This window comes from Scyliorhinus canicula, chromosome 17, assembly GCF_902713615.1.
Source record: "Scyliorhinus canicula chromosome 17, sScyCan1.1, whole genome shotgun sequence".
In the NCBI taxonomy this organism is placed as follows: domain Eukaryota; kingdom Metazoa; phylum Chordata; class Chondrichthyes; order Carcharhiniformes; family Scyliorhinidae; genus Scyliorhinus; species Scyliorhinus canicula.
This window is the reverse complement of record NC_052162.1, coordinates 11798235-11825891: the sequence shown is the minus strand read 5'-3', so window position 1 is coordinate 11825891 and position 27657 is coordinate 11798235.

Sequence of the window (27657 nt, the reverse complement as noted above, 5' to 3'; positions counted from 1 at the left end):
TGGGCAATCCTCCTAACCTGCACATCTTTGGACTGTGAGAGGAAACCGGAGCACCCGGACGAAACCGACGCAGACACGGGGAAAAACATGCAAACTCCACACAGACGGGTCACCCGAGGTTGGAATTGAACCCGGGTCCCTGACTCTGTGAGGCAGCAATGGTAACCACTGTGCCATCATGCTGCCCTTTCAGTCTGGGTCTAACCGGTTGCGCAATTACAACATTAATCTGGAAGCTCATGGAATTTAGGGAACATCCCAAAATCCCTCATATTCAAGCATATCTGTCACCATACCACCATTAAACAAAGAACGAAGAATAATTTTAAATAAATGATGCCAGATTCTGCTCAACACTATCATAGCTTGGTGGCTTTAAATCAGAGTATTGATAATTCCAGTAGCGTTATACTAAACATTCAACAACATCTCTGTATGAAGCAGAGTTTAGATAAAGGAATAGATATTTTATAATTGAACGGGTTTTTTCACTCAGAACCAAATGTATTAAAATCAATTTTTTTATTCCCGTAACAAAGCGATGTGTGTCTGGAAAAAGAAATGCAGTATCAGCATTCTTTCTGCCATGTTGAAAATGTAACAGTTGACAAATTTTCAGAGGTGCATGCTTTACTGAAGAGCGTTAATATATCTCGGTGAAGACTGATGAATTATGTAGAATTTACACCACTAGCTAATTCATCCGATGTGCTGCATTCAGTCGTGCAGTTTGTCCCTGAATTGTGAAATTTAATTTTAAAGAATCTTGTTTTTTTTTAAAGAGCTTATGTCATTTTTCATTTAATCTTCATGCATTAGTTAGCCGGGGTTACCTTCTGATGGTAAATTTCTACTTTTCCCAACACACTAATTGTTCTTTTCGTAATGTAACACAAGTGTTGTACCAGCGCTGGGTGAGAATGAAGCGATACTCGGGGACAAAAGAAGAAAAAACACCAGCATGCAACAAAGGAATAGGAGGCCATTCAGCCCCTTGAGCTGGTACCAACATTTATACCATGGGTGATCTATATCATGCCTCGTATTTTTATCCATATGCCTTAACACCATTATCGAATAAAAATCTATCAATTTCAGGTTTGATGTTTTCAATTGACCCTGTTTTTTTGGGAGAGAGAATTCCAGGTTTCCACAAATTTTGCATGGAAAATTGTTTCCTCGTATCACCCCTGATCGACCTAGCTCTGCAGGTAAGAATATTCCCCTTTGTTCTAGATTCCCTCCCAGAGTAAATAGTTTTCCAATATTCAATTTGGATATTGGCAACTGGGTCACTATCTGTGCGGAGTCTGCGCATTCTCCCCGTGTCTGCGTGGATTTCCTCCGGCTGCTCCGGTTTCCTCCCACAAGTCCCGAAAGACGTGCTTGTTAGGTGAATTGGACATTCTGAATTCACCCTCTGGAGTGTGGCGACTAGAGGCTTTTCGCAGTAACCATTGCAGTGTGAATGTATGCCTACTTGTGGAAGTAATAAAGATTATTATATTATTATGAAGTATTGTTGAAGTGTAATCACCATGGTAATGCAGGAAATACAGCAGCTAATTCACACACAGCCAGCTCCCACAAACAGCAGTATGATAATGACAATAGAGTCTGGATTTTTGTGATGTTGATTGAGGGATAAATATTGGCCAAGACATCAGGAGAAAGACCTCCCAATGTTACAGTGCCCCTTCAGTACTACACTGGAGTGCCGGTCTTGACTTCTGTGTCCAAGTCTGGGAGGTGGACGGGAAGCAGGAACCTTACAGTTCAGAGGCAAGCGTGCTACCAGCTGAGCCATGCCTGACACTTAAGAGCAGCAGCACGTTGTTACGTTTTGGAATGCACGCCTGGCTGGTGGAAGCAAATTCAATAGTCACTTTCGAAAGGGGAACAGAATGGGTATTTGAAAAGAGAAAGTTTGCAGTGCTCTGGAGAAAGAGCCAGGGATAATTGTATCAGTCTTACAAAGAGCTGATGCAGATATGATGGCAAAATAGCGTGTGCTTCCATAATTATAAATCCCTGGAACAGAGTGGGTGTGGCATGAAAAGCTCTATTCGGTGCCTGTTGTCATAGGGGGAACGAAATGTGAGTTCTTCAAAAAGTGCTTACCTGCCAGTAATGTCAATGGCAATGCTTGCGTGGTGAGGACTACATTCTCTTCATCCAATTGTTCCTATTAAGCAAATACCATTAAAAGCACAGTGTGAGCTACTCCCAATTGGCAGCCATATGTCCTCTGAATGCACAAGGTCTAAAATCATTAACCCATCTCTAACAGCAGGTTTTCATTATACACTAAGTGGTTATAAAATTGGGAGCAGCAAATTTCTTTAGGAGTGAATCAATTGTCGGGCAACAGCAGGAGTTTATGGAAAAACTTGCTCAATTACGAGCTTTACCTCATCTGGGTATGAAACGTGGAGCCAGCACTTCTTATTAATGTCATAGCAGCAGAATGAAACATTGATTGTTGCAGTAGTTTCAAATCTTTGATTTAATTGCTCATCTAATTGTGTGCCCCAAGTACTTCCACCCTGATTAATTGATTGCAGTAATTTGCATCATTATTGTCTCTACTCTCAATTCCCACCTGCTTATTTAGAAAAAGTGTTGTCTGCCTCCAGTTAGACTTGTGCAAATCAATCTTTTCCCCACTGCTCGCTCTTCAGTGAGCTCAGATCAGTTGGTCGCACGCTCACCCCTGAGCACGAAGGTTTAAACCACAGCTATGGCTCAGCACTCATAACCCAAGGTGGGTTGATGGGTAGGACCCCTACCTCTGAGTGAAAGGGTTTGTGGTTTTGAGTCTCAATCCGTCAGATTTGAGCACACAAAATCGATGCTAATGAAGGGCGAGCCACAGTGTTGTTGAAGCTGTCTTTCCAATGAGATGTTAAAATGAGAAGCTGTCTACACTCTCAGGTGAATGTCAGTGATCCCCTGGCTCCATTACAAAGACAGAGCAGGGGATTTCTCTCTCTGGTGTTCTGGTCCATATTATCCTCCACTGAAGAGAGGAACTGGATAGACTATCTCATCACAGTTTGTGAGGCAATGCTGTGGGCAAATTGAGTGTCTCATTTCCGACATCACAACGGCTGCTACACCTCATTGGCTTTGAGGGTTTCAGGACATGCTGAGAGTTGCAAAAGGCACCATGGGTGAGATCTGCCAGAATGAGAACATTGTCCCGTGGTGAGCGCGTTTAGCCGGGTGATTCCCAATGCTCGGAACAGCGAGAAACACCACACTATTGAACGCACATTCAGGTAGATAGAGGCCTCAGTGGGGAACTCCCTGACAAGGCTGCACTTAGTCCTGTTTTCTGCACTGAAGAGCTCTATTTGCTGGATATCCTCTGTGTAGGAGATTTGGCATCCTAATCTCTCAAACACCGCTCAGCCGAGTCTCCAAGGCAAAGGCGTTAGATCCTGAGATCTCCAAGGCAAAGGCGTTAGATCCCGAGATCTCCAAGGCAAAGCGGTTAGATCCCGAGATCTCCATGGCAAAGGCGTAAGATCCCGAGATCTCCAAGGCAAAGGCGTTAGATCCCAAGATCTCCAAGGCAAAGGCGTTAGATCCCGAGATCTCCCAGGCAAAGTGGTTAGATCCTGAGATCTCCAAGGCAAAGCGGTTAGATCCTGAGATCTCCAAGGAAAAGGTGTTAGATCCTGAGATCTCCAAGGCAAAGGCGTAAGATCCCGAGATCTCCAAGGCAAAGGCGTTAGATCCCAAGATCTCCAAGGCAAAGGCGTTAGATCCCGAGATCTCCAAGGCAAAGCGGTTAGATCCCGAGATCTCCAAGGCAAATGCGTTAGATCCCGAGATCTCCCAGGCAAAGTGGTTAGATCCTGAGATCTCCATGGCAAAGGCGTTAGATCCCGAGATCTCCAAGGCAAAGCGGTTAGATCCTGAGATCTCCATGGCAAAGGCGTTAGATCCTTAGATCTCCAAGGCAAAGGCATTAGATCCTGAGATCTCCAAGGCAAAATGGTTAGATCCCGAGATCTCCAAAGCAAAACGGTTAGATCCCGAGATCTCCAAAGCAAAACGGTTAGATCCCGAGATCTCCAAGGCAAAACGGTTAGATCCCGAGATCTCCAAGGCAAAACGGTTAGATCCCGAGATCTCCAAGGCAAAGGCGGTAGATCCCGAGATCTCCAAGGCAAAATGGTTAGATCCCAAGATCTCCAAGGCAAAGCGGTTAGATCCCGGGATCTCCAAGGCAAAACGGTTAGATCCCGAGATCTCCAAGGCAAAGGCGTTAGATCCCGAGATCTCCAAGGAAAAGGTGTTAGATCCCGAGATCTTCAAGGCAAAGGCGTTAGATCCCGAGATCTCCACGGCAAAGCGGTTAGATCCCGAGATCTCCAAGGCAAAGGTGTTAGATCCCAAGATCTTCAAGGCAAAGCAGTTAGATCCAGAGATCTCCAAGGCAAAGGTGTTAGATCCCGAGATCTCCAAGGCAAAGGCGTTAGATCCCGCGATCTGCAAGGCAAAGCGGTTAGATCCCGAGATCTCCAAGGCAAAGGTGTTAGATCCCGAGATCTCCATGGCAAAGGCGTTAGATCCCGCGATCTGCAAGGCAAAGCGGTTAGATCCCAAGATCTCCAAGTCAAAGGGATTAGATCCCGAGATCTCCATGGCAAAGCGGTTAGATCCCGAGATCTCCAAGGCAAAGCGGTTAGATCCCGAGATCTCCATGGCAAAGCGGTTAGATCCCAAGATCTCCAAGGCAAAGCGGTTAGATCCCGAGATCTCCATGGTAAAGCGGTTAGATCCTGAGATCTCCATGGCAAAGGCGTTAGATCCCGAGATCTCCAAGGCAAAGGGATTAGATCCCGAGATCTCCATGGCAAAGCGGTTAGATCCCGAGATCTCCAAGGCAAAGCGGTTAGATCCTGAGATCTCCATGGCAAAGGCGTTAGATCCCGAGATCTCCAAGGCAAAGCGGTTAGATCCCGAGATCTCCATGGCAAAGCGGCTAGATCCCGAGATCTCCAAGGTAAAGTGGTTAGATCCCGAGATCTCCATGGCAAAGCGGCTAGATCCCGAGATCTCCAAGGTAAAGTGGTTAGATCCCGAGATCTCCATGGCAAAGCGGCTAGATCACGAGATCTCCAAGGTAAAGTGGTTAGATCCCGAGATCTCCATGGCAAAGCGGCTAGATCCCGAGATCTCCAAGGTAAAGTGGTTAGATCCCGAGATCGCCATGGCAAAGCAGTTAGCTCCCATCGCCTCGGGTAGATCGTGGGAGTGCATATTAGAGTGAGACTAGCTGTCCGACTCTAATATGCAGATTTGCTAAAGATGAATCTGCCCACAATGAGCGGGTTTCACATCAAGAGATCATGTTAGATCTAGCGACGCATGGGAAGCCGGGGAGATCCCGGAAGAGGGATCTCCCGGCACCTAAGGTCAGGTTGTGCCATGTCACACTGCCTTGTGTGCTGTAACTTGTCGCTGGTTCTCGGTACTGAAACAAAAGCATGAAGTCCAGAAAGTCATTAACTGGAAGTCATCCCGGTGCATCAAACATCCTTCATCCTTTTTTTCTTATTAATATCTTCTTTCACTCTCCACCACCCTTTCACCTCCAAGTTGTTTGTGTGTGTGTGTGCGTAGTTAGGAAAGTTAGGTGGGAGGTTGGGAAAGGGCTAGTAGATAGTCAGTTACATTTTCCTGCCAGTTTAATTAAAAAACTGTACATGATAAAATGTAACTTGTGTTAAAGTTACAAACCAGCTGACTGCAGTTTATTGGGCTCAGACAAGGTCATCAGGTTTTAAAAATAATTTTGAATTTCGCTTGTGTAGCAGCTCTGGGTCAAAGGGGGCTGGAGGTGACTGCAGACCAGCCCTGGGAGTTTGTGACACAATGTGCTTCAGGTGGAAGAAGTCATTAACCTGAAATGAAAATATCATTGCAGCTCCCCAGGTACCTTGCACACACCTGAAGATATCTCTTTTTGTGTCCGCAGAGCAGATGCATGTTGATGGAGTGGAAACCTTCCTGATTTATCTGGGAGCTATTGTCAAGTATTTACAAACCATCAGGCCCCGCATCTATCCCCAAAACTCAACCAGCCATGACTGACATCACTGCAGGGAAACTTTGTTAAACTAGGAGACCCTGGAAGGATGCAAGTGCAGAAAAGCTGAGGGCAGTTGTAATGGCAACCTGTGGTCATCAAGTCAGTGAAGGAGTGGATCGTCTTTTAGGCGCCTGTAGATTTCTGTCATCGCCTGGCCCGGCAACCTAAGCCCCCTGAAGCACTGCCGTTCCAACATGTCAAGGAAATTGAGCCCCTGTACACCCAGTGCTGGCAGGCAGTGTATCTGTGAGCTCTGTGGCGGCTCTCTACCTTTCCCAGCTGTAGACATCTGAACAGCGTGGCTGGCTCTAATCTTCCTGCATGTCTGAGGATTCATCTAAAGCAGCCAAAATTCCCGCCCCCATTCTGATGGGATCCAGAAAACCTCCAACGTGTAACAAAAAAACCTCTCGGCACAAGTACTGTGAATAAACCCTTTCTTACAAGCAGGTAAGAAAACAGCATACTGCATGTTATTGCCATACTTCCATAGGTTTTACTCAATGAGACTGAAGCCATTGACACCAAGGCAGCATTTGACTGAATGTGGCTTCATAGAGTCATGCACTTAGAGAGGCGTTTATGGCACAGAAGGTGGCCATTTAGCCCATTGGCATCATGCTACCTCTCCATGGACCAATCGTGTAGGTCCATTCCCCCTTCAATCCCTATAGCACTGCAAGATTAATCCCTTCAAGCGCTCATCTAAATTCCTTTTGAAGTCATTGTTCATTCCACCACCCTTGTGGGCAGTGAGTTCCAAGTCGTATCCATTTCCTCACATTCCCTCCACACCTCTTGCCCAAAATCTAAAATCTGTGTCCCCCTAGACCTTGTACCATCAGCTAATGGGATCATAATTATATACGCCTCTAACAAATTTCCCCCCAATCCCCTTGGTTCCAAGGAGAACAACGCAGCTTCTACAACCGAATGGTAATTAAATTGCCTCATCCCTGGTAGAATTCTGGTGAATCATGAAAGCCTCGCAAAATTGAAGTCAGTGAAAAATCAAGGGTAAAACTATCCAATGCTTAGATTCATATTACCACAAAGAGAGTCCTCCGTTTAAAAGGTGCAACCAAGTCCAGAGGGTGATGGAATGTTCCCCATTTTCTGGGTTTGTGTGACACCCACAACACTCCAGAAGCTCAACATCATCTGGGACAAAGCAGGAACTATCTTAATTATCCACCCCATTCAGCAGTGACACACATTGGTAACAGTGTGTACCGTCTACAAGGTGCATTACATTAACTCATGAAGCCTCCTTTGACAGCAACTTCCAAACTCATGACCTCTAGAAGGAAAATTATATCAGATGCGTGGAATGCCACCACCTTCAAGATCCTCCCTGAGCCACACACCACCCTGACTTGGAATTGTATCGCCGTTCCTTCACTGTATCTGGGTCAACATTCTGGAACTCCCTTCCAAACAGCACTATAGTTGCACCTGTACCAGGTGCCCTGCAGAGGTTCAAGAAGGCAGCTCACCATCACCTTCTCAAAAACAATTAGGGATGAGATAAAAGTGCTGGCGTTGTCAGTGATACACACCATTAAAGAATGTTGAAGAGAAAAGCCTCTACTCAGTTGCAATTGGAAGCCTTTTGGTAGAGTGGGTAATGTCCCAGCCTCTGAGCCAAGAGCTCTGGGTTTAAGTCCCACTCCAGGACATGATGGCCAAGGAACGTGCGTTCATAACGTGGCCCAACAGGTTGAATATCAACCTGCAATTACAGTTACCATTGTGTTCTCATCTTACTTCCAATGGTGAGCTTCAGAAAGCTGCACCGATGAACAATTGCTCTTTTCCTACGTTCAGCCATTTCTACAATGTAAACACGGTATTTCTACAATGTAAACAATGCAGCACGGTAGCATGTTGGTTAGCGTCAATGCTTCACAGCTCCAGGGTCCCAGGTTCGATTCCCGGCTGGGTCACTGTCTGTGCGGAGTCTGCACGTCCTCCCCGTGTGTGCGTGGGTTTCCTCCGGGTGCTCCGGTTTCCTCCCACAGTCCAAAGATGTGCGGGTTAGGTGGATTGGCCATGCTAAATTGCCCATAGTGTCCTAAAAAGTAAGGTTAAGTCGGGGGGGGTTGTTGGGTTACAGGTATAGGGTGGATACGTGGGTTTGAGTAGGGTGATCATTGCTCGGCACAACATCGAGGGCCGAAGGGCCTGTTCTGTGCTGTACTGTTCTATGTTCTATGTTCTAAACGTGCACTCATCGATACTGCAGCCTTGATGATGCAGAGGCAGGAGGTGAGGAAACTAAGGGATGGCAACAACAACTGATATTAACATGATGCCCTTAAGGTAATAAGAGGGGCTGGATTCTCTGGTTCCCAAGCCGCGGTTTTCTCGGCGGCACGCCGTTCACTGGTGGTGGATACTGTCTTTCCGCCACTTTTTGGTGGGATTTCCCATTGAAGCCATCCCATGCTGCCCAGAATCCCGCGGGTGTGGGATGCGCTGCCGGCGGGGACAGAGAATGCCGAAAGCCAGAGAATTCCGGCCAATGCCTCAGACCACTTCGCAATAGCATTATCTTAATGCTGGCCACAACAGGAGGTAATTGGACAGATTTACAAAAGCCTGGTCAAATCGTCAGTTTTAATAGCATCTGACAGGAAGAAAAAGCGAGGGGGGAATGGTTTAGAGATGGCATTCCAGAGATTAGGGCCTTGGAAGCTGAAAATATGGCAGGAGTGGTGGAGCAGTTAAACTTGGGGATCCTCAAGAGGCCAGTAATATAGGAGCTCAAATAACTCGGAGGGTTGCGAGGTTTAAGGCAGGGCGGAGTGAAACCATGGAGACAATTGAAACCAGGGATGAGAATTTTAAAATCAAGATTTTGCTTAACTGGAATCCAGTGCAGGCCAGCGAGCACACATGTGATAGGGGAATGGCATTTGAGTGGATGCAAACACAGGTAGCAGTGTTTTTGGGTGATCTCAAGTTTACAAGGGTCAAATGTTGGAGACCAGCCAGGAGGACATTGGAGTGATCAAGTCTCGAGGTAACAAGAGCGTGGCTCAGGGTATCAGTGGCAGATGATCTGAACCAGGGGCTGAGGAGGAAATCAAAGGTTGTGTTCATGGCCTGATGGAGGCCTTTAAGCCTCCAAGGTTTCCACCTGTCCATGAAACAGTAATGGGAAAGAACACTGTCATGATATGCAGACATGCAGATAATGATATACAGACAGGCAGCTAATGAACACAGAGAACAGGACATGACCAATGAGCAGGCAGGACACTCAGGGGTGGTATCTCACTATAAAAGGCACGAGGCACTCACACTCCGCCTCTTTCCACTGATGAACATCTACAGAGTGAGTCAGGGTGTATGTACAGTATCACACCTCCACCACGTGGCTAAGAGCTAGTCTGGTTCAGTCAGACAGAGTAACCACACTTAGGTTAGCAGAGAGTCAAACTCATAGAGAACTGTGCTAACTGTGCTACTGGTTCAATAAATCAGATTGAACTAACTTCAAGGTCTGGAGTATCTTTTGGTTAAAGCTGCATCCAGTTGCAGCCTGTGTTATCATAGAATTTACAGTGCAGAAGGAGGCCATTCAGCCCATCGAGTCTGTACCGGCTCTTGGAATGAGCACCCCACCCAAGTCCACACCTCCACCCTATCCCCACAACCCAGCAATCCCACCCAACACTAAGGGCAATTTTGGACACTAAGGGCAATTTAGCATGGACAATCCACCTAACCTGCACATCTTTGGACTGTGGGAGGGAACTCCCGGAGCACCCGGCGGAAACCCACGCAGACACGGGGAGAATGTGCAGACTCCACACAGACAGTGACCCAAGCCGGGAATCGAACCTGGGACCCTGGAGCTGTGAAGCAATCGTGCTAACCACTATGCTACCCTGCTGCCGTGTTATCCCAGAGTACATAACACGACAATAACATTTAAAATGTAAGTTAAAAGCATTGAAAGGAAGTTTGAAAAAAAAATGTTTACGTAGCAAGCGGTTAAAAGGTGCAATGTGCAGATTCCATAAATAATTTTGAAAAACAGCTTCCGTCTTTGCTCCAAAAAGAGGAATATTAAAAGCAAGCAGGAAACTTGGATTAAACAAGGTGGTTCATGTGGAAAAAATGCAGATTTGCTGGGACAAATATCACTGCTTCAACCTTCTGTGGCTCTAAGATTAAACACTCTCTGTGCCAAACACAGAAAGCAGCTGCCTGAATCACTGCAGAGCGGCAGTCTCCTGACATTGATAGTTCTGCTTTAATGGGATGTGATTCTACTCTGAGGATTCAACTTTGGGCAATGGGCACACAACATTGAGTTTAAACCTGAAATCTAAAGGATCATCTTTTAAGACTTCCATAAGTACGTTCGTCAATTTAATTTTGGAACAAGTCATGCTCAGCTTGATGGCCCAGTCAAACATTCCGAGCGCAGTCATTTTTGCTAAGATTCACAATCAAGGCTGATACTCCAGTGCAGAACTGGCTGAGCGCTGCATTGTGTCGCCTTTTGGATGAAATGCTGGATCGAGGGCCTGTCCTCCTATTTCAACAAGAGTCAGGGGAGGTTTGGGCATTATTCCACGACCTACATTAGTAAAAAAGAGACTTATCTTAGTGCTGTTTGTGGGATCTTGCAGTTTTCAATACTGGAGCCCAGATGGGTTTAAGGGGCATTAAACATTAAACATACTTGAAGGCCTAACCGGCCTATTCCTATGTTCTTGTTACAACGGTGATTATGCTTTTAAGGGTTTTTTATAACAGCTAAGGGGCCAATTTAGCGCGGCTAATCCACCTACCCTGCACATTTTTGGGTTGTGGAGGTGAGACTCACGCAGATTGGGGGGGGGGGGGGGGGGGGGGGGAGAATGTGCGGACTCCACACAGACAGTGACCTGGGGCCGGGATCGAAGTCGGGGTCTTGGCGCCGTGAGGCAGCATTGCTAACTACTGTGCCACCGTGTCGCCTCTGCTTTTAAAGGTTTTCAGGGGGTAACAGGGGCTGTTTCGCACAGGGCTAAATCGCTGGCTTTGAAAGCAGACCAGGCAGGCCAGCCCCACAGTTCGATTCCCGTAACAGCCTCCCCGAACAGACGCCGGAATGTGGCGACTAGGGGCTTTTCACAGTAACTTCATTTGAAGTCTACTCGTGACAATAAGTGATTTTCATTTCATTTTTCATTTTTCATTGGATGTTGAGCACTTTGGGCTGTCCTGAGGTTGTTAAAAGTGTTTTATAAAATTCAGCCTTTCTTTCCTTTCATGCTACTCAAGAAATAGGGGCCTCGAAATCGGTTCACACCCAAGCATGATCACTGATGACTAAACTGATGGGCAAGAGGGTCTGGCATAAATGGTCCTCTTGTGTTTTCAGGATGTGACCAATCCAAAGATGACCTCAGTCCATGCCCAAAGAGGATCTGGTCATAGGGAGGATGGGCGGGGGGGGGGGGGGGGGGGGGCAGGCAGTGGGGCGGTGAGCAGGAAGGGGAGGGAGGAGTACGGGAGGCATTTGGAAATGAGCAGGAGAAATGGTTTGGGGAAGACCAGGAGAGGGAGAGAGGAGCAGGGGAGGAAGGAAGGAGGATGTAGGAGGCGAAGGGAGGAGAGTGGGATAGAGGTGATAGGGGAGGGAGGTGACAGGTCAAAGGAGAAAGGTGCAGGGGAGACAAGGGGAGAAAGGAAATTTGCCTTAATATTTCCTGAAGGGGGTGACTATATTGTTTTATAATCTCTTGTGAAACATTTTGTGGCATTTCATTACATTAAAAGTGCTATATAAACACAAAGTGACTTAAACAACAAAGTTGGCATATTACATTAAGGACAGAATATAAATGCAGGTTGTTTTAATAAGCAAATGATTTTCCTCAAATTTGAATGAATGAAGAGAAACCTTGCCAAAATAAATGATATGCCATAAACAAAGAAGGAGTCACTGCACTGCAGAGTATTCCAACTTATCAGTAGTAACAATGATATTAGAAGTAAACATGCCTTTGGCATCTGAAGGGTATATAGCGATATCAGATTTTCTTTTAATAAGATTTATAGAGAAAGCCATGTACTCCATATATCTTCATATATATCTGGGGGAGTCAGATTAAAAGAATACTAATACAATCTGATCTCTGTGGCAATACTTCTTCATTTGCTTTCATTATCAAATCTGTATGTGAATATTAACAATGAGTGCGAAATCTATAAAGGCTTGATTCATCCAATATGATTTGTGAAATGATCGTTTAAACCTTATCTTCTGCGATTGTACACTGCTAGTTTAAACAACGCTTTCCAATACCTTAACCTAACAAATTAATGATATAATAACATATTTAATTGAGTCTTTTGTGGCTTCTTCTCACAGTGCCAGGGGCCCAGGTTCCTGGAGTACTGTACTGTGACTACACCACAACAGGACTTATTACATTCAGTGTCAGAGATGTCCCCATCAGGAGGTGGGCCTATCATATTCTATTGTGTAGAATAGGACAAGAGATAAGAGGCACTAAACTACAGTTCATTCAACAGGATGGGCCCAGGAAATAAATCGATTAACAGTACAATCCGACTGATAAGTCCAATTCCGGTGGCTGGAAGAAAGGAGGATAAAAGAAGACTGTTCAAGGCAGGAGAACCCACAGGGAGCGTGAGAGAGACTGGGATCAACACTCCAGAAAATGGTCCAAAGTTGAGACTTGGTAAAGCCCTGCACCAGGCTTGATCAACCTGAGGACTGATGGGTAATATCACACGCACACTCATGAGAGTAGTTTTAGTTTATTTAATTATGTTATTTCATTATTAAGTTGCACTTAGTGAATGAAGCATTGCATTTATTTGAACTAGAATAGGTGTCTTTGGGTTGTCACTTGATACTACCGACAAGCACGTGGGACCTGCTTCTGGACACAGGTCAACACAAGTGCCAGGCAGTGATCATCTCCAACAAGTGATAATCTAGTAACCACCCCTACACATTACCATCGCTGAATCCCTCACTATCCACAGCCTGGGGGTTAAGATTGACCAGAAACTGAACTGGACTAGCCATATAAATATTGTGACTACAAGAGCCAGGAATCCCGCTGTGAGTAACTCACCTCCTGACTCCCCAAAGCCGGTCCACAATCTACAAGGTGCAATTCATAAGTGCAATTGAATGCTCTTCACTTGCCTGGATGAGTGCTTTTTAGTTTCACTTTGAGAAAAGCTTGAGTGTGTGTGTTTTTTTTGGTTTTGTTTACCAGAGTGTTATTATCGTAAAAGTAATGTCTTGATGAGAAAATGGAGACCTTTAAATATGCAGGCGGAGGAAAAGTGAGCAGAAGATCATCAAGTAGTATTGCCGGTAGGGTATAGAAAGGAGATGTTGTGAGTTGCACATGAGGTGCCAGTGGGAGGTTATTTGGGAATAAGGAAAACTCAAACTTAAATACAAAAACATTTTTATTGGCCTGGACTACATAAAGATGTAGTTAAATTTTGTCAATCATGTCACACATGTCAAGTGATAGGGAAACCTCAAGCAGTGATAAAACCAGCGCCCTTAATACCCATTCCAGCATTTGAGGAACCTTTTACAAGTGTCCGAATTGATTGTGTTGGACCGCTTCCTAAAATGAAAAGTGGGAATCAATATCTTTTGACTATAATGGATGTGTCTACTAGGTTTTCAGAGGCCATTCCAGTATGTAATATTACAGCTAAAAAGATTGTGGAGGAGTTACTTACATTCTTTACTAGATATGGACTACCCACAGAAATACAATTGGATCAAGGATCAAATTTTACCTCAAGATTATTCAAAGAAGTTATGGATAGCTTAGGAATAAAACAATTTAAATTAACTGCGTACCATCCAGAATCGCAGAGAGCATTAGAAAGGTGGCATCAGACATTAAAGACAATGTTGAGGGCTTATTGTCAAGATTATCCAGAGGATTGCGATAAAGTAATTCGATTCGTACTGTTTGCAATTAGGGATGCACCTAATGAGTCAACCAAATTTAGTCCTTTTGAACTAATTTTTGGTCAAGAGGTAAGAGGACCACTTAAATTGATTAAGGAAAAATTGGTGAGTGAGAAATCGGAAATTACATTATTGCATTATGTGTCAAATTTTAGGGAACGATTAAATAGAGCAGGTGAATTGGCTCGACAACATTTAAAAGTGCAAAAAATGTGATGAAACATGTAGCGGACAAGAAATCCAAAGTTCGTAGTTTTGCAAGTGGAGATAAAGTTTTAGTATTGTTGCCAGAAATTAAGTGAGGTGAATTATGTGGTAAAAACACCAGATAGAAGGAAGACTCACCGAGTGTGTCATGTTAATATGCTTAAAAGGTACTGTGAAAGGGAAGGGCAGAAAAAGGAGGATGTTTTATTGATTCTAACTCAAAGTGACAAATCAAATCCAGGTGACTTGGAATTTGACATACTTCAAATTAAATTGGAAAACGAGGATGTTCTTAAAAATTGGGATAAATTGTTAAGTTACCTTCTAGAGGAAAAATGGACTGACCTGAAAGAGTTATTGATATCACATGGGCAGGTTTGTAGAGATAAATTGGGAAATACTAAAATGGCTATAAATGATGTAGATGTGGGAAATGCTGTTCCAATCAAACAACGTCCATACAGACTTAACCCTTTAAAATTGGCACAGATTAACAAAGAGATTGAGAGTATGCTTAAAGTTGGCATAATTGAAGTGGGTTGCAGCCAATGGAGCTCATCCATGGTGATTGTACCTAAACCAGATGGTACCCAATGGTTGAGTGTGGATTATAGAAAGGTTAATGCAGTTACAAGAATGGACTCTTATCCTATCCCACGTTTGGAGGATTGCATTGAGAAGGTGGGACAATCGGCTTTTATTTCCAAACTGGATTTACTTAGAGGATACTGGCAGGCACCTTTATCCGAAAGGGGGAAGGAGATTTCTGCTTTTGTGACTCCAGATGGTATATACCAATTCAAAGTTATGCCATTTGGCACAAAAAACGCCCCAGCCACATTTCAACGGTTAACTAACAAAGTCATTTCAGGATTACCCAATTGTGTGGTACACAGCGATGATCTGGTGATTTTCAGCCAGACACGGAAATAACATTTAAAACATCTGATGCGTTATTCGATCGACTTTAGGAGGCGGGTTTGATGATAAACCTAGCCAAAAGTGAATTTGGAAAAGCCCAAGTCACTTTCCTTGAGGAGTTCGCGATACCCTCAAGACGAGGGGAAATAATGTGATTTCTTGGCATGAGTGGATTTGATCGAACATTTGTGCAAAGGTTTTGTAGCGCGGTTGCTCCACTGATTGACTTGCTGAAGAAACGTCAAAAATTTCAATGAACAGCGGAGTTTCAACAGGCATTTGACTGCCTGAAAACTGTGATAACCAATGCACCTGTGTTGGAGAATTACAAGGGACTCTCTGATCAGATTGAACAAAAGTATCTGACTTCAAAGAGTCATGCCGAGGCGTAGAGAAATGGGTGGATCATGAAGAGATCTTCTTGTTCAAAGAGACTGTCAATCGAGAAGGATTTCAGTTGGAGGAAGAAGAACAAAAAAAATGGACTATATTATTTTACCTGTTTGAGTGTGTTGTTTTTTCAAACAAAAAAGTATATTTACTGTGTGGATTTCTTAAAGGATAGTGAGAAGGTGAAAAATGAAACCATCTTGAAGTTGATGGTTTATTTCTTTTCTTGAGGGTAGGTGTTGTGAGAATGTCACTTTAAGAAACGTTTGGCTGCACATGTTACTGCAGTGATGTCAGAGTGTGGGTGGAGCTGAGCCCTGGCTCTGCTTTTTAGTTTCACTTTGAGAAAAGCTTGGGTGTGTCTGTGTTTTTTTCGTTTTGTTTTCAGTGTTGGAGCTGAAGCCAGACAGAGCAGGTGTACTGCTGTTCCCTCTGCCATGAAAAGACTATCTCTTGATCATTTGGTGAATTCAGAATTATAAATGTTCTCAGTAGTGAAACCTGATGTGCTTCTGTTAAAAGGTGTTTCTTTTGTCTTCTGGATGTTGCTTGGGAAGTTATTAAAGATTACTTAGTGTTGTATTGTTTGGGGGTTGTATTTGAATTGATGGTTGCTAAGATGTTCACTGTATTAATTTGAGTTAATTTGAGTTCATAGAATAAACATTGTTTTGCTTTTAAAAATACTTTTCGATTTCTGCTGTACCACACCTGTAGAGCGGGCCGTGTGTTCCTCATGAATGAAATGAAAATCGCTTATTGTCACGAGTAGGCTTCAATGAAGTTACTGTGAAAAGCCCCTAGTCGCCACATTCCGGCGCCTGTCCGGGGAGGCTGGTACGGGAATCGAACCGTGCTGCTGGCCTGCTTGATCTGCTTTAGAAGCCAGCGATTTAGCCGAGTGAGCTAAACCAGCCCCTCATACCACAATCTATTAAAAGTTTTGGGTCAGGTGAACTCCATCATACACTTTGGGTTCTCTAAACCCTGGCCCATAACACTGCCAAAATGGACAATTTCCCATTTGCCCATATTATACTTCATTTGTCAGCGGCTGGATTCTCCGTTCGGGAGCCTATGTGCTCCGGCAGAGTAGGATCGGTCCTGGTCAGTGCTGGCACTAGGAACGGAGCCAGGAGCATTTCCTCTCCCTTCCCGTCAAATATATGCATGGTGGCAAGCTCGAGGGGTGTCATTGGAATCCCGGGCTGCTATTTTGAGCGGGCGGCCTGATACCGAGGTCTGGTGGCTAGCCCTCTCGTCCCCCCGCCCCCCCTCCGCCCCACAATGCAAATCTTCCCACCTCCCCCCACCCCCACCGCGCAACCCACTGATGTAGAGGCATCCTCCCACCTACCATATCGGGAAATACGAGTCAACCTCCCACAGCACACACGCATGAGGGTGATCCAACCACTCCCACAGAACTAACTCTCCCTACATCCTGCCAATCAGAAAAAGACACAATTATGCCTACTCTCTGTTTTCTGTTGCCTAGCCAATCTTCAATCCATGCCAATATATTCTTATGAGCTTGTATTTTACGAAATAACCTTTGACGTGACACATCATCAAATGCGTTCTGGAAATCTAAGTACAGTAAATCCACTGCACATCCCTTTGTCCATAGCCAGCCACACTTTTAAAGAACTGCAATAAATTGGTTAAACATGAATTCCTTGTCACAAAGCCCTATTGACTCTGTCTGATTGCATTGATTTTTTCCAATGCCCTGCCATAACATAATTAACAATGATTTCCAACATTTTCCCTTTGATGGATGTAAAGATAGCTGGCCTGTAATCTCCTGCTTTCTGTCTCCCTGCCTTTTTGAAGAAATAAGTTACGTTCATTGTTTTCCAATCTCATGGACACATTCTGGAATCTAGGGAATTTTTGGAAAATTAAAATCCCACTAGCTACTTCTTTCAGATCCGAAGATGAATTCCTTCTGGACCCGAGTATTTTTCAGCCTGCAGCTCCAAAAATGTTCTCAGTACCACTTCTCTGGTAATTTTCCTGAGTTCCTCACTCCCTTCCATTTCCTGATTTACAGATGTTTCTCACATAGAATCACTACAGTGCAGAAGGAGGCCATTCAGCCCATCGAGTCTGCAGAAGGATGCCAGACAGAAGGAAAACTCAAGTGTGTCATGTTAATAGGCTCAAAAGGTAATTTGGCAGGGAAAGAAAGAAGGAGAAAGTGTTAATCATGGTGATTTGGAGAAAAGAGTCAAGTCCAGATTATTCTGAATTTGACATTCCTCAAATTAAATTGAATAATGAGAAAGTATTAAAACATTGAGATGAATTATTAAGTTACCTTCCGGAGGAAAACCAAAATGACCTAAATGAGTTATTATAGTCACATCGAGCTGAATGTGGTGATAAATTGGGAAATACAAAAGTAATCGTGAATGATGTGGAAATTGGAAATGTTATTCCTGTTGAAAAACATTAATACAAGGTCAATCCATTAAAGTTAGCACAGGTAGAAACAAAGATGGCTGATTTACATAAATGCCAAACAGAACTCCTTGACAGAGTTAATGAAGAGCTGAAGGTTAGGGAGCAATTGCCCTTCGAACGTCATCAAGCAGAAGGTATCAGTGATGGTCACACTGAAGAGAAAGCTAGCTTGGAAGGCAGATTCGGGAGAAAACTGAGATCCAGCATCAAATTGCGCAGGAACTCCAGGAAACCAGCAGTCCTCTAGCATGAACTAGTAGAGGAGTGACAACAACTTCTCACAAAAGAGGGAATTAATCACAAGACAACAGGTCGCAATGAGAGAAAATGCAGGACTTGTGGAGCTCCAAGAGGAGTCAAAATCGTATCATGGTAGTGACACATGGGGTGATGATGCCAGTGTCTGGTTAGGAGGGACAGACGAAGAACTGGAGCCACCATTTCACAGAGACCATCTTCAGTGATGGAATACTGGATCCGGAAGCTGAAGAGCTTGAACATTGTGGTTGAAGAATGTAAAATGATATATCGCACAGAGTATAAGTTTTGCATAATCTTATGAAATGCTTGACGTTGAAAGGGTTATTAAAAAAATGAAGCCACCTGTTTAGATTGCTGGTTCATTTTCTTTAAAGGGGGAGGTGTGACGATTGGAAGATGTTTGGAAAATTGGATTGTAAATGTCTTGGGCAATTTCACGGTTAAAAGCCTGGGGTTAGAATGTGTTTTTTTGAAATAATTTTGCTTTACTTGGAGGAAACAGCAGTTGAAATTGACAAGGAATGTGTTATGCCTGGGCTAGTGCATAGTGATTTGGCTGGGGAAGCCCCTGGGGAGTAAATGTCCTTTTTCAGCCTATAGCGATCATAATGCGTTTCCAGCTAAGGGAGATGAGGTCCTTTCTGTGTGGAGCTAAGAATGGCAGAGCGACAGTGAGTTTGGATGAAGCTTTGAGAGAGAGCGAGGAGCTGAGTTCTGATCTGCCTGATTCTGAGCCCACGATTCTTTTCAAGTGGGATAGTTGAAAAAAAGTAATTAGCTTTTGAAGCAGAGCAATCTTGTGGGAAAACAAGGAAGAGGCTGAAACAAACGAGTTGAATCAGCGATTTGAATTAATTCAGCTGGAGTCTGAAGGGGTTCTAACAAGCGCCAGAATCTGTTCTGTACCACAAGTATTACGCTATGCCCTGCTAATTTTAAGCTGTATGTTTATTTCCTTGTTGTTTAATGGAAAATTGTATAGTAGGCTTAAGGGGTAATGGTAAGCTGTTCATTTTTGGGTGTGTAGTTAAAAGTTTAATATTGTATTTATAATAAAGGTTTTGTTTTAGAAGTACCAAAGCCCTATTTTTTCATGCAATCACTCCTGGAGCAAAACATTCTTTCCACACAGTTGTGAAATAAACTAAAATATTGGGGTCAGACCAGTATCCTAGCCACTGTTGGGGCCTCCTCTGGGATGTAAGACTGGGCTTTAATGCCCTCATAATTGGCTTTATTTAAGTTTCGAACACTAGTCTGGGACCGTTCATCTCTCTCTCAAATTGAATGTAAAGTTGAATCATATTATGATTGCTATTACCTAAGGGTGCCTTTACAAAGATGTTATTAATTCATCCTATCCCATTGCACAATACCACGTCTAGTTAGTTCCAAAATGTGCTGTTCTAAGAAACTTTCCCCAAAACAATCTATGAACTTTTCATCTACGCTACTTTTGCCCATCTGATTTTTTGAGTCTATATTTAGACAAAAATGCCCCATGATTATTACTGTATCTTTAAGACAAGGTCCCATTATCTCTTGTTTTATACTCTGTTGCACCGTGTTGTTACAATTCGGGGGGGAGGGGGGGGGGGGTTGCTGTACACCATTCCCACAATTCCCACAAGCAATTTCTTACCATTAATGTTTCTCATCTCAACCCAAACTGTTTCTGCATCCTGGTTTACCCGACTTAGGTCAGACCTCACGAACAGGATAATACCATTGTTAATTAACAGAGCCATTTCTCTGCCTTTTCCTGACTTCTTTTTCTTCCTAAATATCATGTAATAATAATAATTGCTTATTGCCACAAGTAGGCTTCAATGAATTTACTGTGAAAAGCCCCTGGGCGCCACATTCCGGCGCCTTGTCGGTGAGGCCGGTACGGGAATTGAACCCGCGCTGCTGGCCTTGTTCTGCATTATAAGCCAGCTGTTTAGCCCACTGTGCTAAACCAGCCCCTCTCTATGCCATCCTGCAGCCACATCTCTGTAATGGCTATAAAATTGTACCCACTTGTTTCTATTGGTGCTATCTGTTCATCTGTTTCATTTTGCATGCTATGTACCATTTGTCAATGTTCTCTGTTGATTATTCTTTTTGTCTACTATGTCCGAACTGTGTATGTTCCCTTGGCCGCAGAAAAATATTTTTCACTGTACTTTGGTACATGTGCCAATAAATCAAATCTATCAATCAATCAATCAATATATGCATGAGACACGGAACATTTAATTTTGTCCTTTTATTATTTCGGTAACCTCTAGCTTGACTGCTGTTTTACTTCTGGGTTTGTACTCTCCAACACTTCCTGTCACCTTCTGTTTATCATTTCCCATATTAATACCTTTCTCCCTTTCCTTGTCTCTACTCTTGGATTCACTGGACCAAATTTGATCCCTCGCCCCCACTACTTAGTTAGCAATGCACAAGTGAAACATTTCTATTCTTTCTCCTGAGCCTTCACGCTTACTTGAAATTATTTAGCCATCAGCCTTCCCTCAGTGACAGCCCTCTCGCCTCTGAATCAATAGGTTCAAGCCCCACGCCAAGGCTTGAGCACGATATCTAGACTGACAATCCAGCAAGGGCGTGCTGCACTGTCAAAGGTGTCGCGAACATTGATGAGACATTAAACTGAGACACTGTCCACTGTCTGTCTTTTCACATGTGTGTAGATGATCCATGGCACCATTTGCACAATAGCAGGGTACTTTTACTGATGGTCTACTTTATTTATCCCTTAACCAGATGATCTGGTCATTATCACATTGCTGTTTCCGTGAACTCCCTCTGCGCAAATTGACTTGTGTTTCCTCGAGTACTTTAGCGTTTACACTTCTTTTTATTGCTTTCATTCTCTCTTTCGTGCTCTCTGTTTCTTCCTAGAAATATTTTTAATAGAAAGTATTAGAAAATATAGGGCAGCATGGTAGCACAGAGGATTGCACTGCTGGCTCACAGCGCCAGGGATCCGGGTTCGATTCCAACTTTGGGTGACTGTCTCTGTGGAATTTGCTCATTCTCCCCACGTTTGTGTGGGTTTCCTGCGGGTGCTCTGGTTTCCTCCCACAGTCGAAAGATGTGCAGGTTAGGTGGATTGGCCATAATCAATATGTGGGGCTTTGGGGATAGGTGAGGGAGGGGGCCGAGGTAGAGTGCTCTTTATAATAATAATCTTTAGTGTCACGAGTAGGCTCACTGCAATGAAGTTATTGTGAAAATCCCCCGGTCGCCACATTCCGGCGCCTGTTCGGGTACACAGAGGGAGAAATCAGAACGTGTAAATTACCTAACAGCACATCTTTCGGGACTTGTGGGAGGAAACCAGAGCACCTGGAGGAAACCCATGCAGACACGGGGAGAACGTGCAGACTCCGCACAGACAGTGACCCAAGACGGGAATTGACCCCGGGTCGCTGCCGCTGTGAAGCAACAGTGCTAAACATAGTGCTACCGTGCCGCCCCTACTGTGCTACTCTGCCGTCCACCCACCCCGGTCCCCCCCCGTGCTAAAAAGTGTATGAAAATAGAATACAATGTGTCTTTACAAGCATAATCAATCATTCTATGGGAACGTAGCTTGATAAGGGAGTAGAATATTTAGACCAGTGGTGGGCAACCTGCGTCCTGAGAGCCGTATCCGATCTATCTGGGTTCTGAGTGTGGCCCACGAGACATTTTGTTGACTGTTGTCCCCGCACAGAGTTGCCACATTCCGGTCGGACTGAAGTGATTCACACGTAAGGCAAAGTCAAGTGCTATCGTGCTGGGGGCAGCATGGTAGCACAGTGGGTAGACCTGTGGCTTCACAGCGCCAGGGTCCCAGGTTTGATTCCCCAATGGGTCACTGTCGGTGCGGAGTCTGCACATTCTCCCCCTGTCTGTGTGGGTTTCCTCCGGGTGCTCTGGTTTCCTCCCACAGTCCATGCAGGTTAGGTGGATTGGCCATGATAAATTACCCTGAGTGTCCAAAAAAGGTGAGGAGGGGTTATTCGGTTATGAAGGTGGGGTGGAAGTGAGGGCTTAAGTGGGTCAGTGCAGACTCGATGGGCCGAATGGCCTCCTTCTGCACTGTATGTTCTATGTTAATGCTCTACGTAAATGTAGTGAGGTGCATGCTGATTGCTCACAACATTGGCTGTGAGAGCCGTGCACTCCCTCCAGGTACAAAGTGTAAATATTGTGTTGTATTACGATGTGTAATATCTTATTACTCATTTGCTTCTTTCCAAGATGATCCTGTACTTGATGTTCATCAACACTCAAAGTCTTCAATTAAAGCAAATTGTTTATTGAGTATCGTTAACAATTAAACTGTGAGTTTGTCCCCACATTCTCCACTTTCATCCAGGTAATTAAGAAGGCAAATGGAGTTTTGTCCTTCATTGCTAGAGGGAAGGAGTCTAAGATTAGGGAGGTTATGCTGCAATTGTATAATATGTTAGTGAGGCCACACCTGGAGTATTGTGTTCAGTTTTGGTCTCCTTACTTGAGAAAGGATGTACTGGCACTGGAGGGTGTGCAGAGGAGATTCATTAAGTTAATCCCAGAGCTGAAGGGGTTTAGATTACGAGGAGAGGTTGAGTAGACTGGGACTGTACTCGTTGGAATTTAGAAGGATGAGGGGAGATCTTATAGAAACATATAAAATTATGAAGGGAATAGATAGGATAGATGCGGGAAGGTTGTTTCCACTGGCAGGTGAAAGCAGAACTAGGGGGCATAGCCTCAAAATAAGGGGAAGTAGATTTAGGACTGAGTTTAGGAGGAACTTCTTCACTCAAAGGGTTGTGAATCTATGGAATTCCTTGCCCAGTGAAGCAGTTGAGGCTCCTTCATTAAATGTTTTTAAGGTAAAGATAGATAGTTTTTTGAAGAATAAAGGGATTAAGGGTTATGATGTTCGGGCCGGAAAGTGGAGCTGAGTCCACAAAAGATCAGCCATGATCTCATCGAATGGCGGAGCAGGCTCGAGGGGCCAGATGGCCTACTCCTGCTCCTAGTTCTTATGTTCTTATGTTCATATGTTCTTATGTTCAACAACTAAACCAGAGATTAAATAACAAGATTAAATATATATTAACTGTGATTAACAACACCTGCACTCTGAGCTATCTCTCTCTACCTCTGGTCACTAGTCACTCCAAACACAAAGAGGCAGGAACTCTGCTTGAGTCTGTCTTTTACACCCATCTCTAGTGCTGCCATCTAATAATAATCACTTATTGTTACAAGTAGGCTTCAATGAAGTTACTGTGAAAAGCCTCTAGTCACCACATTCCGGCACCTGTTCGGGGAGGCCGGTACGGGAATAGAACCCGTGCTGCTGCCTTGTTCTGCATTACAAGCCAGCTGTTTAGCCCACTGTGCTAAATCAGCCACTGGTTTAACCCACTGTGCTAAACTACTCCCTAAACCAGCCAGTAGTTACCTAGCTGTTACTTCTGTACACCAACCCTTTATATGCCAACAGATATGCTGATCACTACATATTAATATATAAATAATTAAGCATTTTTTATAACTCATTATGAAATATTCGGCATGTATTACATGTATTTAATCTTATTCATAAATTCAGTGAACAAACCCAATTTCAATCTGGCAGCCCACTGAGATGAAGGAGGGACACTCCCGCGGCCCACTCACCAGCCGAGTTTGCTCATCATTGATTTTGTCTGACCTATGAGCATCTCGAAACATAAGCAGTTGATAACAAATAGAAATGAGCATTGGGAATGCTTCCTGGGTTAGTTTGAAAGCTGCTCTGACTCTCGGGAATTGTGAACCTGATCAGGGAAGCAGACCAGAATGCAATGGGGAGGTAATCCTTGGCCTACCAAGAGAGGGCTTCTCTCCACGATTTGAACAAAGAACTCAACTTTACGTTAAAGGGGAACCTCTAGAGGGAACGAGGCCTTAACAGAAATGAACCCCCCACCCAACCCTGAGTAGGGTAAAAGGCCCAGGATTTTCCAATCCCCATGCCACGGGTGCACCTAGGGCAAGGCCGGACAGCCTTTCAAATATCCGTTCACATCGGCTGAATCGGAAGATCAGGCTGGCGTGAAAGGCTGGAAAATTCAGGTTAAAGTGATAAGGTTTGGAAGAGTTATAGTTTCATAACAATCCTTATTATTGTCACAAGTAGGCTGACATTATCACTACAATGAAGTTACTGTGAAAATGTCCTCATCGCCGCACTTTGATGCCTGTTCGGGTACACAGACAGAGGGAGAATTCAGAATGTCCAATTCACCTCACAGCACCTCTTTCGGGACTTGTGGGAGGAAACCAGAGCACTGGGAGGAAACCCACGCAGACATGGGGAGAACGTGCAGACTCCACACAGACAGTGACCCAAGCGAGAATCGAACCTGGGACCCTGGCGCTGTGAAGCAACATTGCTAACCACTGTGCTGCCGTGCCGCCCACTTGCAGTAGGCAATGGAGTGGATCCATGTTGACTTTGGCCTATCGCTCTTCGGTTCTTCAAAAGACTTAGAAAATAAGCAAGGAACGGAGCAAAAAAGAGCAAGACGATAAAAAGAAGAGCAGTTCAGGCATGGTATCCGATTGTGTCCACACTCTCCAATTTTTATTTTCTGCTGTTGAGTTGATTTGTTATAGTCCATGTTAGCTCTGGTTGAACGCAACTTTAACCATAATAGCTGGAGTCAATCCTGCTCAATTCAAATCCCATACGAGCTTGTGTTTTCCATCCCAAAACATGGCAACATCCCAGCACATAGAATCCCTGCCCACTCTCGGAGATCTGCTTCATTTTGAGTTCAAGCATGAAGAAAGCCATGCTCCGGCAAAGTTGTCCCGAAAGTCTGGAGTCTCTCCAAGGTCCTGCCATTGTTCATAGAAATCCTAATCATTCTGAGACACAGCTGGCATCTTCACTGGGGCTCGTGTAGCTGATTTGCCCTCCTTGTGTTTCAGACATGCTTCAGCTGAGCAATAAGCCGAGGTATTAGGTACGAGAAAATTAGTTTGTTACATCCTGTCCCTATCAATTACTCGCATCCAGGAGCTCTGCTCACATGTTGGCTCTGAGAAATTGCACGTTGAAGGAAAAACAACACTTGTGATCTCATTTCTTTACAAATAAAACAACTCCGATTTGCAGAGGAGAAGAATTTTTTAAAATGTCATTTATTTTTTACTTTAGCGTGACCAATTCACCTACCCTGTGCATCTTTTGGGTTGTTGGGAGTGGGGGGGTGAGACCCACACAGACACGGGGAGAATGTGCAAACTCCACACGGACAGTGACTCCGGGCCGGGATTGAACCCGGAACTTCGGTGCCTTTAGGTAGCAGTGCTAACCGCTGAGACACCGTGCCACCCGCAGAGGAGAAGAATTGAAATCCTTTTTAAATTATTCAACGTTATCCACATTTCATTTTCCCTCTTTTGCTTGCTCCCCGGGTAATACCTCCAGGCCAACAAGCCACTGGAAATTGGAACTGTGTTTATTGTGCTCGTTACCGATGCTTTCCAACCACACTTATTCAAAACTGGAACAAACTGTGCTCCAATTTGCGAATCCTGGTCACTCTTGTATTCTCCATGTTTTTAACTTCAGTTGTGTCCTACACCACTCTGATGGAAACATAGAACCTTAGAATTTACAGTGCAGAAGGAGCCATTCAGCCCATCGGGTGTACACCGGCCCTTGGAAAGAGCACCCTACCTAACTCCACACCTCCACTCTGTCCCCGTAACCCAGTAACCTCAGCTAACATTTTTGGACACTAAGGGCAATTAAGCATGGTCAATCCACCTAACCTTTGGACATCTTTGGACTGTGGGAGGAATCCGGAGCCCCCGGAGGAAACCCACGCAGACACGGGGAGAACGTGCAGACACCGCACAGACAGTGACCCAAGCCGGGAATCGAACCTGGGACCCTGGAGCATTTCCCAGCATCGCTCTCCTCGGTGACCCTTACCAGTGAAAAGGCAATGCGCTGCTATGGCATGAGAAAATTACCGCGTTCACGTTCCCCAGTGTTCCCATACAAATGAGGATGTAACGCAGGAAAACGCACACAGAAGCATAAAGGTTCCAGTTCAGTGACTGCTCAAAGCATTTTAAGTAAACAAAAACAGATATTGAAATGTTATAAAAATAATTCAAGACGTTGAGAGCTCATCCGCTGATCCATCTAGTTCTCAATCAACCCAATCTCTGCTTTTTGCACCCAAAGCATTGGCTCCGCCTGCCCTCCGCTAACTTGCCCCTTAATTGGAACAAAATAGAATTGGGTACTAGAAATTTATTTCTAAAAAAGGTTGTGCTGAATTACTCCAAAGTCAGCACTTAGGGTGGGATTCTCTGATAGCCGACAATGAAATTGCATTCGCCGATTGGCTGGAAAATCCATTTTTACACAGGAATCGGGGACGGTGCCGTTTTTGCGATGCTCCACCCTCTCAAAAACAGCGTACTCAAAGAGCACGCCCCACGCCGTTGGTACGGCCTCAGGACCTCACCTGAGACCTGGCTATTCTGCGGCCTTATACGCAGGTAAAGTCGGGGGTTTTACACTGCGCAGTTGCTAGCCCCCCCCCCATCGGGCGGAGGATCGGTGCGGGTGTGGCGTCGACTTTCTGGTCGTAAGAGAATCCAGCCCTTAGTCTCTGAAACAGAGAATCCGGTCCATTGTCTTTGGGCACTGCTCCAAACTCTATTCCCTAGCCACCGGCTCCAATCCTCTCCCTAGCAACAGTCTGAGATTACGCCAGTCTGTTCACAACCTTGGTGTCACATTTGGTTCCAAAGGTGAGCTTTCAAACTGGTATTTGTGCGATCACTAAGATCGCCTATTTCCACTTCCATAACATCACCTAACTTCACCCCTGTCTCAACTCATCCCCTTACCCCCACAGACACGTCTTTGTTACTATTAAATTTGACTAATCCAACACATTCCTGCCTGGTTTCCCGCATTCCACCCTTCACAATCTTGATAGTCGAACCTCTGCTGCCCATGTCTTCATTTGCTGCAGGTACCATTCCCCCAACACCCCTGTGCAAACTGACCTACACTGGCAACTGGCCAAACAATGTGTGGATTTAAAAATTCTCAGTCTTGACTTCAAATCCCTCCAAGGCCTTATCTCTCCCTATCTTTGTAATCTCCCACGGCCCCACTACCCTATGAAATACATTCACTCCTCTAATTTGTGCCTTTTGTGCAGCCCTGATTTTAATTGCTCCACCATTGGTGACGTCTCCTTCAGTTGCCTCGGCCCCGAGCTCTGGAACACTCTCCGTGAAACTCCCCACTGTTTGTCTGCTT